General features: G+C 36.9%; 2 pseudogenes; both read right to left on the bottom strand.

The window, feature by feature from the left end:
* The window catches only part of LOC124979393 (myomesin-2-like), a 460,208-nt pseudogene that overhangs the window by 145,137 nt on the left and 302,075 nt on the right, over positions 1-12,996 (bottom strand).
* Positions 11,885-12,974, bottom strand: LOC124979571 (activating signal cointegrator 1 complex subunit 1-like; annotated as a pseudogene).

Raw genomic sequence — 12,996 nt, forward strand, 5'->3', positions numbered from 1 at the left:
TTATTGCGTGTGAGGGACAGAAACAAAACAAATTGGAAAAAAGTGAACAGAGCTTTCAGGTCCCATGGGACACCATCAAGTATACCAGCACATGTATGGTAAGAATCCAGGAAGAAGAGAGAAAGAAATGGTCAGAGGGATTATTTGACGATCAAAAACTGAAGACTCCCCACATTTGATAGAAGAAGCTCAGAGAACTCTAATATGAACTCAAAGAGACCCTTTCTGAAGTATCATACTCAAACAAAGCTAAAGACAAAGAGGGACTGTCAGAAACAGTGTGAGAGAAGTACTCATTACATACAAGGGAGCCTCAATTTGATTCTCAGCAGATTTCCCATCTGTACCTTAGGAGGACAGAAGGTAGTGGGCTCTGCATAGACAATGCTCTGAAAGAAAAAAAAAAATACGGTCAATGAGGAATCCTATATCCTAAAAAACTGCCCTTCCAAAGTATGGGCAAATTTAAGACATTCCCAGCTTAACAAAACTGAAGGAGCCTGTTACCATTAGATCTATCTGGAAGACATGTTCAGGGAAGTATGCAGGTCAAAGCTGTTGGAAGAAGTTATTTGAAGAAATAAGGGCCTCAGTACAGGTAAATGCATGGGCAGTTATGATGTAGTGTTATTCTAACAATGTGTCACTCCAATTTGTTTTTCACATGATTTAAGAGACTAACACACTTGAGAAAGAAAATTCCAGGAGTTACTAATACTGTAGCCTTGGTTTGTAAATCCAAATTTTATTTTCTATGTGATTTAAGAGATTAATAAATTTATAAATTAATGATGTTACGGAGATGTAATTTTGTGAAATAACTGGAAGAGGATGAAGACAAAGCTCTAAAGGAGCAGTTTTTGTATGGTGTTGAAGTTGAAGTGACACAAATTCAAACTAGAGTGTTATATCTTCAGGATATTAAATGCAATCCCCAGGGTAATCACAAAGGGGAAAAAAAGACTATACTCAAAAGGAAATGAGTATCACTGCAGAAAAAAAAAATCAACTAAACTCAAAGAAGACTTAGTGCACAAAATGAGGGACTTAAAGTTAGAAGGTCTATAGAAAACAAATAGCAAAATGACATAAAAAAATCTTTCTTCATCAGCAATTACTTTAAATGTAAATGAATTACATTCCTGTCCAAACATGGAGATTCGCAGAAGGGAAGAAATATATCCCCCCCATGATTCAATTATATGCTCTCTGCAAGTAACTCATTTACTTTTTAATATGTCTTTTTTTTTCACTTGCCAGTATGGGACTCAAACCCAGTGCTTTGTGCATGCCAAGCATGTACTTCACCACTGAGCCACAAATCCAACCTCAGACTCACTGTAGATCTGGAGACATAACCAGGTTGAAAGCAAAGGGATACAAAAAATCCAGTAAGTAGTAACCCTCAGAGAACAGGGGTAGTTATACTAATGACAGACACAATGGTTCTCAGAACAAAAAGGTTACAGTTATCTCATACTAGACAAAAGCACCAAAAACGTTCACTGGAGAGAAGATAACCTATGCAATAAATGGTGCTGGGAATATTGGAAATTCACATGTAAGAAAATGAAATTAAACCCCTATCTCTCAACCTGAGTGAAACTCGAAGTGGATCAAAGACTTGGGCACTGGACCAGAGACCCTGTGCCTAACAGAAGAAAAAGTAGGCCCAAATCTTCATCATGTCAGCTTAGGATCTGACTTCCTTAACAAGACTCCTAAAGCACAAGACGTAAAATCAGGAATCAATAAATGGGATGGATTCCAACTAAAAAGTTTCTTCTCAAAAAGAAATAATCAATACATGAAGAAAGAGCATACAAAATGGGAGAAAATTTTTACAATGTGCACTGCAGATAGAGCATTAATCTCCAGGACATATAAAGAACTTGAAAAACGTCAATGTTTATAGCAGCTCAATTCACAATAGCTAAACTATGGAACCAACTTAGATGCCCTTCAACAGATGAAAAGATAAAAGAAATATATATATTTCTTTTACACACACACACACACACACACACACACATATATATATATATATATATATATATATAAAATACATATATGATGGACTATTACTCAGCTTTAAAGAAGAATGAAATTCTGGCATTTGCTGGTAAATGGATGGAGTTAGAGAACATCATGTTAACTGAAATAAGTCATACCCAAAAAACCAAAGGCCTAATGTTTTCTCTGATTTTTGGAAGCTAATTCACAATAAATGGGGGATATACGAAAGAATAGATTACTTTAGGTAGAGGGGACTTGAGGGATGATAGGGGATAGGAAGGATACCAGAATAAATCAGACAGTATTACTCTATGTACATATGTACATATATAACTATATAACCTGTGAGATTCTACATCTTGTATAACCAGAAGAATGAGAAATTATACTCCATTTTATATGATGTTTCAAAGTGCATTCTCCTGTCATGTATAACTAATTAAAACAAATAAAAAATTTTAGAAAAATATTACTTGGGACAAAGAAGAACAGTGCATACCAATAAAGCTTCAGTCAGCAAGAAGTCATGTATAAACATGTATGAAAATACATGTGGAAATGGATGAGATTCTGACCCATACCACTACATGGAAGAACCATGAAACTACACCAAGTGATACCAGTCAGGAATTACATTCTGAGACCCCTAGAAGCCATGTCCATGGGGTCAGGCAGTAGGTGGTGTGTGCTAGGGACAGGGGCAGGGAGGGGTTAGTGTTAGTGGCATGGAGCTTCAGTCTGGGAAGATGAGGAGGTCCTGAGGATGTGCTGCTTTATGCCACTAAATATACACTCAAGAGTGATGAAGACGGGCTGGGGATATAGCTCAGTTGGTAGAGTGCTTGCCTCACATGCACAAGGCCCTGGGTTCAATCCCCAGCACCACACACACACGCACACACACACACACACACACACACAAAAGAGTGACCATGATAATAAATTAGATGAGACATGCATTTTACCACAGTAACCATGTCCTATTAAAAAAATATAAACCCAAGTAGTCATCTTCCTCCTGTCCCTGAAAAGAGTCTCCATTTGGGGTCACAGGGAAAATAAACCTGTTTCTTGGACATTTGCTGCCCAAGCTTTCACAGGTGGTACTTCCTGCCACTGCCACAGTGGTCTCAAGTCTCAGAAATGCAGCATACTTAGGGCCAGGAGTATTTCAGGCAACTAGGATTTCTTACACAGGAAAGTCATGTTTTACCCCTTTATTGCCTCTTCCTGAAGATGGAGGAAAGTTTGTCTTGTGCTGATCCCTGGAGAATTCTCTCAATTTCTTTATCCTAAAACTGGTGTAAGACATTCCTACCCAGAAACATTTTTTCCTTCTACTAAATGTATTTCTACACGTAGAACATTTCATTTTTCTCTTTTCTGTCTGTTGACCCCTATTTCATTCACATTTTGGAACAACTCTTATGAAATTTCTGAATTTAGATAAATTTCTCCATTTTAATAAGATAAAATAATTTATGGTATTTATAGTACTCTAACTGAAACACACTTGAAACTTTTGGATCCTTTAGTATATAGAATTGTACCTGTTAGGCCTTAACTCTTAGTAACCTTGGTTTTAGTGATGACATACAGAAATTTTAATGTCCTTCTTTATCCCTTCTGACTAGTTTTGGTTTGAAGTCCACATTATCTGAAATGAGAATGGATACTCCATCTTTTTTGCTGTGTCCGTGTGCATGGTATGTTTTTCCCCATCCTTTCACCTTTAGTCTATGGGTGTCTCTTTCTATGAGATGAGTCTCTTGCAGGCAGCATATTGTTGGATTTTTCTTTTTAATCCAATCTGCCAGTCTGTGTCTTTTGATTGATGAATTCAGGCCATTAACATTCAGGGTTATTATTGTGACATGATTTGTATTCCCAGTCAATTGACTCATATTTGTTTTTGACATGATTTGGTTTCTCCTTTATTTGGCTATTCCTTTAGGCTAGCGCCTCCTGTTGCTGATTTGCATCGTTGTTTTTCATCTCTTCCTCATGGAATATTTTGCTGAGAATGTTCTGTAATGCTGGCTTTCTTGTTGCAAATTCCTTTAGCTTTTGTTTATCATGGAAGAACCTTATTTCATCGTCAAATTTGAAGGTAAGTTTTGCTGGGTATAAGATTCTTGGTTGGCATCCGTTTTCTTTCAGGGCTTGGTATATGTTGTTCCAGGCCCTTCTAGCTTTTAGGGTATGGATTGAAAAATCTGCTGATATTCTTATTGGTTTCCCTCTGAATGTAATTTGATTCTTTTCTCTCCCAGCCTTTAAAATTCTGTCTTTATTTTGTATGTTAGGTATTTTCATAATAATGTGCCTTGGTGTGGGTCTGTTGTAATTTTGTATATAATTATTGTATATTTTGTAATTTGCTTAATGGAAGCATAAATCAGCAAGACATAACAATCATAAATATCTATGCCCCGAACATTGTCTCATCCACGTACGTCAAACAAATCCTTCTCAATTCCAGAAATCAAATAGACCACAACACAATAATACTAGGCGATTTTAACACACCTCTCTCACCACTGGATAGATCGTCCAAACAAAAATTGAATAAAGAAACTATAGATCTCAACAACACAATCAACAATTTAGACTTAACGGACATATATAGAATACACCATCCAACAAAGAACGAATACACTTTCTTCTCAGCAGCACATGGATCCTTCTCTAAAATAGACCATATTTTATGCCACAAAGCTACTGTTAGCAAATACAAGAAGATAGAGATACTACCTTGAACTCTATCAGATCATAATGGATTGAAATTAGAAATAAATGACAGAATAAAAAACAGAAACTTCTCCAATACCTGGAGATTAAATAATACACTATTATATGATGAATGGATAACAGAAGACATCAGGAGGGAAATAAAAAAATTCATAGAAGTAAACGAGAACAAAGACACATCATATCAAAATCTCTGGGAAACTATGAAAGCAGTACTTAGAGGAAGATTTATTTCATGGGGCGCATTCAAAGAAAGAAGTAGAAATCAACAAATAAACGACTTAACACTACAGCTCAAAGCGCTAGAAAAAGAAGAGCAGACCAATACCAAAAGTAGTAGAATACAGGAAATAGTTAAAATCAGAGCCGAAATCAACGAAATCGAAACAAAATAAACAATTGGAAAAATTAACAAAATAAATAGTTGGTTCTTTGAAAAAATAAATAAAATTGATAAACCCTTAGCCACACTAACAAAGAGAAAGAGGGAGAAAACTCAAATTGCTAAAATTCAGAATGAGCAAGGAAACATCACAACAGACACGAGTGAAATACAAAACATAATTAGAAGCTATTTTGAAAATCTATACTCCAACAAAACAGAAAACCTCGAAGACATCAACAAATTTCTAGAGACATATGAATTACCTAAACTGAACGAAGAGGACATACACAACTTAAATAAACCAATTTCAAGCAATGAAATAGAAGAGGTCATCAAAAGCCTACCAACAAAGAAAAGTCCAGGACCAGATGGGTTCTCAGCCGAGTTCTACAAAACATTTAAAGAAGAGCTCATTCCAATACTCCTCAAACTATTCCATGAAATAGAAGAGGAGGGAACCCTCCCAAACTCGTTCTATGAAGCCAATATCACCCTGATACCTAAACCAGACAGAGACACATTGAGGAAAGAAAATTTCAGACTAATATCCTTAATGAACATCAACACAAAAATTCTCAACAAAATTTTAGCAAATCGCATACAAATATATATTAAAAAGATAGTGCACCACGATCAAGTGGGTTTTATCCCAGGGATGCAAGTTTGGTTCAACATTCGGAAATCAATAAATGTCATTCACCATATCAACAGACTTAAAGTTAAGAATCACATGATTATTTCAATAGATGCAGAAAAAGCATTCGATAAAATACAGCATCCCTTCATGCTCAAAACACTAGAAAAAATTGGGGTAGTGGGAATATTCCTTAACATTATAACGGCAATCTACGCTAAGCCCATGGCTAATATCATTCTAAATGGTGAAAAACTGAAAGCGTTCCCCCTAAAAACTGGAACAAGGCAGGGATGCCCTCTTTCACCACTTCTATTCAACATCGTCCTTGAGACTCTAGCCAGAGCAATCGGACAAACCAAAGAAATTAAAGGGATACAAATAGGAAAAGAAGAACTCAAACTATCCCTGTTCGCTGATGACATGATTATATATTTAGAGGAACCTGGAAATTCCACCAGAAAACTTTTAGAACTCATAAGTGAATTCAGTAAAGTAGCAGGTTACAAGATCAATGCTCATAAATCCAATGCATTTTTATACATAAGTGATGCATCTTCAGAAAGAGAAATTAGGAAAACTACCCCATTCACAATAGCATCGAAAAAAATAAAATACTTGGGAATCAATCTCACAAAAGAGGTGAAAGACCTCTACAATGAGAACTACAGAACACTAAAGAAGAAATTAAAGAAAACTTTAGAAAATGGAAAGATCTCCCATGTTCCTGGATAGGCAGAATTAATATTGTCAAAATGGCTATACTACCTAAAGTGCTATACAGATTCAATGCAATTCCAATTAAAATCCCAATGATGTACCTTTCAGAAATAGAGCAAGCAATTATGAAATTCATCTGGAAGAATAAAAAACCTAGAATAGCTAAAGCAATCCTCAGTAGCAAGAGCGAAGCAGGGGGTATTGCAATACCAGATCTTCAACTCTACTACAAAGCAATAGTAACAAAAACGGCATGGTATTGGTACCAAAATAGACAGGTAGATCAATGGTATAGAATAGAGGACATGGACACAAACCCAAATAAATACAATTGTCTCATACTAGACAAAGGTTCCAAAAATATGCAATGGAGAAAAGATAGCCTCTTCAACAAATGGTGCTGGGAAAACTGGAAAACCATATGCAATAGAATGAAATTAAACCCCTATCTCTCACCCTACACAAAACCCAACTCAAAATGGATCAAGGACCTCGGAATCAGACCAGAGACCCTGCATCTTATAGAAGAAAAAGTAGGTCCAAATCTTCAACTTGTTGGCTTAGGATCAGACTTCCTTAACAGGACTCCCATAGCACAAGAAATAAAAGCAAGAATCAACAACTGGGATAGATTCAAACTAAAAAGCTTTCTCTCAGCAAAGGAAACTATCAGCATTGTGAAGAGAGAGCCTACAGAGTGGGAGAATATCTTTGCCAACCATACCTCAGATAGAGCACTAATTTCCAGAATCTATAAAGAACTCAAAAAACTCTACACCAAGAATACAAGTAACCCAATCAACAAATGGGCTAAGGAAATGAACAGACACTTCACAGAAGAAGATGTACAAGTAATCAACAGATGTATGAAAAAATGTTCAACATCCCTAGTAATAAGGGAAATGCAAATCAAAACTACCCTAAGATTTCATCTCACCCCAATTAGAATGGCGATTATCAAGAATACAAGCAACAATAGGTGTTGGCGAGGATGTGGTGAAAAAGGAACACTCATACATTGCTGGTGGGGTTGCAAATTAGTGCAGCCACTCTGGAAAGCAGTGTGGAGATTCTTCAGAAAGCTTGGAATGGAAACACCATTTGACCCAGCTATCCCACTCCTTGGCCTATACCCAAAGGACTTAAAATCAGCATACTACAGAGATACAGCCACATCAATGTTCATTGCTGCTCAATTCACCATAGCCAGATTGTGGAACCAACCTAGATGCCCTTCAGTTGATGAATGGATAAAGAAACTGTGGCATATATATACAATGGAATATTACTCTGCAATGAAGAATGATACAATTATGGCATTTGTAGGCAAATGGACGAAATTGGAGAATATCATGCTAAGTGAGATAAGCCAATCTCAAAAAACTAAAGGACGAATGATCTCGCTGATAAGCAGTTGAGGACATATAATGGGGGGTGGGAGGGGTTAGCATTAGGTTTAGGGTTAGATTTAGGGTTAGGGATAAGGAGAGCGGTAAGAATGAAGGAAAGAAGGACTGTATAGAGGGAAAAGAGGGGTGGGAGGGTTGGGGGGGAAGGGAAAAAAAATAAACATCATTGCCCTATGTAAACATATGATTACACAAATGGTATGCCTTGACTCCATGTACAAATAGAGAAACAACATGTATCCCATTTGTATACAATAAAAAAATAAAATAAAATTAAATTAAATTAAAATAAAATAAAATAAAATAAAATAAAATGAAAAAAAAAAAGAAATTTTAAAATATTTTTATTTGCCCACTATGAAAACACCAATAATGATTCAGTATGTTACCCCTGGAATTTAAGGAGTTGAGAATATTTGATGTTATTAAACAGTTAACATTTTACCTTTTTTAAATTAATCAACTATCTCTAACAAACACATTTGAGTAATCCCATACATGTCAAATCTAATATACTAATTTCACTGTATAATCAAGATATCAGACAATTGTATAGAACAGGATTTGTCCTCTCTTTCCTGTTGAAGAAAAGTCCTAGAAACAATTAATATTAGACATTTTATAGACTGCAACATTTTATTAGTTTGACCATCTACAGAGTTTTGTGTTAAGTAATTTTAAAGACATTTTACTTTCATTTGTTCACCCAATTTAAATTAAACCTTTTAAAATCATGTGAATTAAAGGTATTTGGATGCATTTTTTAATTTTTATTCATGAGCACTCATTATTTACGTCGATTTTGAAATCATATACATGATATTTAGTCACACACACATAAACATCATGATATATACATAACACAAAAGCAAAGGCCTTGTAGATTTTCATAGGTGAATCTCCATTGCAATGTAACAGATGTTCAAAAACTCTAGTTGAATAAAAACAGGACTGATCGAGAAAAATCAGAGCTCAAAAAATATAGAATGTAAGAGGAAAAAGATGCATCCTGGAGAAATGACATAGCCATTAATTATTTTAATAAAGCACCATACAATTTATTTTTTAGTTTAGATTAGTTGGAGTTCAGGTAAAAGACACTCTTTCCTTTTATTATTTTTTTCTTAGGTTTGAGACTGGCCTCCTACTGGAGGCCAAAGGCATTTTAACCATTTCTTATTTTAGGACAGGTTTGGATGTCAAAGAAAATTATGACAACTTATTTTCCATTACTTTTCAGAATGAAGCTACTATGCTAAGCTCCTTACTGAGATATGCCATTGTATATTGACCTGGTTTGTCCATGGCTGCCTATCCAGCAGTTTTGGGTGAATATTTGTAGGGTTACTTTACTCTCAGTGACAAACAGGTTAAATCTTATTTCTTAGGTAAGCTGAGAATAGGACCTTGAAGTAAGGCCCCTTTTTGATATTTTAAAAGCCTTTAGTTTATTTTGGTTCCCACATCAGGGCAGTTGTTCCTTGGTGTAAAGTTTTTTAAGGAGGCTATAAAGAGGATTAGATAATTCCCTATACCCAGGAATCCAAGGTCTGCAGTATCCAGTTATCCCTAGGAGGCCTCTCTGTAATGGCCTTGATATTTCTCCTATGTGGTAGCACACAAAGGATGTCAGCTATGTAATGTTTTATCTCTAAATTTTGTTAAGTCCTTAACTTGGGTTTGTCCAAACAGGTGAGGGCCATCTTCAAATCCTTGAGGCAACACTGTCCAGATTAGTTGAGATCCACTATCTGGTTCCTCAAAGACAAACAGATATTGTGATTGAGAGTCTAGGATACACAGAAAAAGACATCTATTAAATCTAACATTGTAAACCAAGCAGCAGCTGGAAATTCAGATAACAGGGTACATGGATTAAGAACTAGAGGGTGGAGGGCAATTGCTTTATTAATTAATTAAAGGTTTTAGAATAGGCAGTTGACGTTTGAACTCCTAAAATGGGTAAATTGCATTGGTTATTGCAAGGCTTTAAAAGTTTCTGTTGTTTGTAAGCTTTATTAACATTTAGAAAACCCAATAATCTAACGTCTCAAAGGTAGTTGAAAAATTTTTCTCTTGCCCCTGCCAAACTTAGTTGGGGTCTAGAGCTTTGTCTCCTTGGGGAAGTAACTCTCTTCATGCTCTTTGTGCACATGCACTTCCTTGAGCATAAGTTTACTAATCATAAGTCAATTTTTGTCCCAAAACAGCAAACTGTTCTGAGCTGGTAAGCATAGCCAAGGTAATCTGAACTCCATTCAATTTATTAATTTCTGCCTGATCTGAACAAGAACAATGCTTTATCCAACTGGATTTCCATGTTAAATCATCACCTTCAGAAAGGTAGGAGCTAGCTAGCAGGAGTCAATCATTTGGTGGTAGGACCTCATTACTTATTGATTTTAAGAAGCTTAGAACGAATGGCATGTTTGTTCCATACAGAAAGTATGCAGATTTTAACTCCCTTAATGTTGTAAAAGGATTAGACACATGAGTTCTCTTTGGTCCCTCAGAACTTTGAGAATCATTTTGCTCAAAAATAGAGTATAACCAGAATTTTGTTAATTCCTACTCTGCCACATTAACAGTGGTAGGAATTCTTGGTCTTGTAACTTTAAGTTCTTTCCTAAGAGCAAGGTGAGGCACTGGAGCAAGACCTTTCAAATGTAAATGACAGAGATCCCATGCTAGCTCATTTTCCTCTACATCTGAATGCCTTCCAGTCTTCTGAATAGAAACTTGCACCCACCTTTCAGAATCTCTTTGTCCATAGGAAACTGCTTAAGGCTAATTACTAAAACCTTTTTAAATATGTTCCCAGAAGACAAAGAGGTCCTGGAGGATGAATATTTCTGACTCTTACATTTAAAGTTCTTAATAGCATGATTAAATCTACTGATTAAATCTCCCAAAGTCCATAAGTTAACATCTTGGTCCAAATAAAAGCAAGTTTCTATTACAGTCCAAACTAAATTCCCATAGCCTGCCATTGTACTTCCAATTCTCATGTTATTTCTTCTCTCATATAGAGGCTTGACCCTCAGGGGCTCTGCCTGAGCAGGGAGCATCCATGTCTGGGCAGGGAGCAGCCATGTTTTTAGTAGGCCCTTCCAGTCTGCTCTTTCCCATCACCCCCACCCGGTAGCAGAAACCATGCTGTTTCTGAAGGGCTGGAAACCATGGCAGGAACACACATATTTAAACAAGGAAACTCAGAGTAATTTCCCCCTCTTCAGTTAGAGATTTCCCCTAAATTCCTGATAGGATCTTTTTATTTTTTCTCAAGATCGTATACTTTTGAACCTATCTAATCCAAGTTAGGTCTCAGTCTCATGCAGTTTACACAGAGGCAGGCAGTCCTGCCTGATGGAGTCTGCAGTATTTAAAGCAATCATGTCTCCATATACATTTCAAGAACTGTAGGAGTTGTGTTCTCTTCACTGAATTTTCACTCTGGCTAAGTATTGAATATAGCTGAATAAATTTTATTTCTCTCTTTGTAGAGAGCAAACTCCCCAGTTTTAACATCACACAATTAAATTCCCTTTCCTTTTTTTAACTTGGCAAGTGCATTTATTCACAAATGACTTGTGCAATCCCAGTGATAAATCCTTGATGGTAGTTAGATGCAGTCCTCACAATGTAGCTACCCTGACACACAGGGTTGAGAAGCAGGCTCAAAGAATAGAATATAAGAATCAAGATAAGATTAAGGAATGAAGGAGAAGGAGGAAGGCAAGGACATGGAGGGACAAAGAATTTGATGAGGGAGGAGGACTGGAGCTCCCCAGCAGAGCACCTGGGAGGATGATGGGACAGCTGGCAAAGCCATGGGGGTAGCACTCCTCCCTCTGCTGCTCTGCCTCGGGCGGACATTCTTCACGCATACTGTGCAGTGTGCTGATATTGCTGTTTCCTTGCTGCTGCCCTCATGAGATGTTCAGTTTCCACAGCTTTCCAAGGTCCACCTCAGGAGAAGTCAATTTGTCCACAGGAGGCATAGTTTCCAAACCCACCTATTGTGACCCTCTGAGAGATGTGAATGGAACTGAGCTTTAGGGAACCAAAGTAGAAGTTCTCAAACAACTTTAAAATGTTCCGGCCATCATGAAATGACTCTCTTTCCTTGAAGATATATTTATCATCTGCTGTGTAGAGATTGTAACCTGCCTTCAGCTTTGGGGTCTTTCCTGAATAGTGTATTCATGACTGTAGCATGCAGTTTCACACTATTCCACTCTTTTTCTATTATTCCAGATGCCTTAAAGCATTCCAGCACTCTATCAACCAATTCCTGCAGCCTGTTCTAGTCATCTTTCATATGAACTTAACCATAAAGAACATCCACTATACCAGGATCATCATTTATGTACTCTATTCCTGCCAACTCTACTTCCAAGGGTTTGCCCCCAGAAATGACAGTACTAAACTCCTCTTTACAGCATTGTAGCATCTCACATGCCTGCTGGATCTCTTGCTCACTCAAAAGCACCAACATCCCAAGAGTTAGGTGAGGCTTTTTGGAATTCTGGAAAATGGAGCTATCAACCCGATTCATGGAGGACTTTTCCAGCACTTCTTCCTGGAAATTCATAAATTCTTCTTGAACTTTAGTTTCATTGAGGAAAATGGCAAGAAAATGAGTGAAGGGCTGTTTTCTTCTAAAAGTGTCCAAAAGAACATCAATCTGAGTTCAGGCTGGAATTACACCATTTTGATGCTGACCAGTGATCAAAATTTCCCCATCTTGTCCAGGTTTAGGAATGCTAATAGAAGTTTTGGTCTCCATTTCTACTTTCTTCCTATTGTCTCCTCTCTTTCCAACTACATTCTTTTAGAGCAGGTTGGGAGCACTCACAGTAGATGGGAATCCTTGCAGGGTCTTCTCCATCTCATAGGCATCACAGGGGTCATCAGCATACACCATTGGGTCTTGATAGACATCCCCATTGTCTTCTTCATGTTGGTAAGTCTTCTCTTGGATAGTGTTCTTTCTGTAATTTTGTCCATCAATTGTTATATGCTGTGGGCACAGAACTTCCATGACACCTTCTCCAAATAATATTCTATTGAAATCCTGC

This window comes from Sciurus carolinensis, chromosome 3 (assembly GCF_902686445.1).
Source record: "Sciurus carolinensis chromosome 3, mSciCar1.2, whole genome shotgun sequence".
NCBI classification, from domain to species: Eukaryota; Metazoa; Chordata; class Mammalia; order Rodentia; family Sciuridae; genus Sciurus; species Sciurus carolinensis.